The sequence below is a fragment of the Lactuca virosa genome, chromosome 9, assembly GCF_052849685.1.
Source record: "Lactuca virosa cultivar CGN04683 chromosome 9, Lactuca_virosa_CGN04683_v6, whole genome shotgun sequence".
Lineage (NCBI taxonomy): Eukaryota > Viridiplantae > Streptophyta > Magnoliopsida > Asterales > Asteraceae > Lactuca > Lactuca virosa.
The window spans coordinates 279,119,775-279,121,824 of NC_136434.1; the positions used below are offsets into that span (position 1 = coordinate 279,119,775).

Consider the following 2,050-nt stretch of genomic DNA (forward strand, 5'->3'; position numbering starts at 1 on the left):
TAATCAGTCATAGGGGGAAAATTTACACGAATCAACAAGTTAAATGGCTATTAGAGCACGAAAAAAAGTTTAGTGACCAAATGTGACCAAAAACAATAGTATGTTACCCTCTCAAGTCATTATCCCTTTAGTTTATTCATATTGAGTATAATTTTAAGTTTTGACGATCATCTCCTTTCTTTTAAATAAAATAACAACGTATATTTTTTTTAATAATTATTTTTAGCTTACTAAATCCTTTTATCACAAGCATGATTTAAGACCGTATTTTTAAAATATAATCTGAAAAAATATATAGCAATATCGAAATGAAAGTAAAAATGAAGCCATAAATACACAATACACCGTTTTTTTACATTTTTTCACTCCACGTACTTTATCAACCAAATAAATCAAATATATATATTTAATTTTTAAATGACAGGTCATATCATGACACGTCATCCTCGTAGTTATCCAATTCTTATCTCACACGAGTGTTTTACACGTGGAAGTCTTAGGGTCCCACATGGCCGGCAACAAATACTTCCTCTTGTTCACGCCTTGCGCATTGTAGCTAGCTTTCGTCTTTTTATCCGTTAAAACTGTTCCCGGGTACCCGGGAAAAGCACCCGACCCGAATATACCAGTACAAGCAGTAACCGCCTCCAATGGAGCAGTAGCCGGACCCTGGAAGTACCCGCCGTCAAATGGATTCGTCACCGTCCCCGCTAGAACCGCCGCCAGGTTGATTATCATGCCGTCGACGCCAACGTCGCCGTTGGGCGCCACCAACGATGGCATTTTTGGGCCAAACATCGGCTGAGCAAAAGGCCAAGCACATTGACCCGGACACTGAGTTGCCGAGTTACCCACCCACCCGTATGCGAAATTATGTCCTTTGTTCACCCGAGTAGTCCCGTGAGTCCCGCAGCGGTTCATGCAGAACCCCGCCACTCCGACGTCGGCCGCCGTGAGCACCAGGCTGATGACGTTAAAGCCTTTAGCTTTAGAAGCCAAAGAAATGAGATTGGATTCTTTAAGCGATTTCCCAAGGGAGTATTTTTCATCAACGATTTGTTTCCCGACGTGTATGCTCCTTTTCCCGCCTTTGTATCGACGGGTGGTCTGCCACCATGAAGCGGCGGAAGGGGGTGGCGGGAGGTGGTTGTTGAGAGATTTGAGAAAGTCGAGAATGATCGACTTCTGAGCGGGTGAAAATTTCCCGTACCAGAGGAGGTTGACGGTGATGTTGCCGTAGAGGACGGAGCCTTTGTGGTAAGTGAGGACTGTGGGTGGCGTTTGGACGACGGCGAGTCGGCGGGGGATGGTGGCGGAGGATGGGTTGATTAGGGTTGAGATGATTATGAGAAACGAGGCTAAGATTGTGAAATTTGAAAGAAAAGTTGAAGCCATGGTGGTTGTTTTTGAAAGAGAGAAAGGTATGAGAGGGAGTATTTATATTCATTCTAATAGAAGGGATGTTTGTATTTTGTAAGTGGGAAGCATGTTGAGAAAGAGGTATCCGCGTTGTTTTTAAGTTGTAACGCTTAGTTGATTAAATGTACACGGGAGGTTTTAGGGGATACATTTACTCTAGCTGCCTCTAGCTACGAAGGAGTGTATTGTGTTTGATATTTATTGCAATATTCAAATCGTTTGGTTATTTAATTCTTTAATATTTTTTTGAGCGATAAAATTAGGGTGTTGGAAATCCAATCAAATTACTTAATTTTTTTTGGTTTTTAAAATGTAAATTTAAATAGTGGAAATCAAATTAAAATCCAAACTAAACAAATTACAATTCAATAGGCGACTCAAGGTCTTAGACATTTTTAAAAACATACATAGATAACTTGAAATCACTAACTTCATAAAATAAAGACACAACTGTATAAATGGTCTTTGTGGTTACTTAAAATTTACCACTTTTGTTCAAAAAAGTTTGGACTAGCATTAGAGATCCAAACTTTTTATTTTGTTGCGATTTTGATCCAATTTGTTTCGAACTCCCTTATTAATTTCTTTTTCTATTTCTTTTATAATTTTATTGTGTTTCTTATTTAAAATT

The 2,050-nt window shown here is 39.2% G+C and overlaps 1 pseudogene; it reads right to left on the reverse strand.

The window, feature by feature from the left end:
- Positions 1 to 267: 267 nt before the first annotated feature.
- LOC145137731 (protein EXORDIUM-like 2 pseudogene) lies at positions 268 to 1,498 on the reverse strand (annotated as a pseudogene).
- Positions 1,499 to 2,050: the final 552 nt, after the last annotated feature.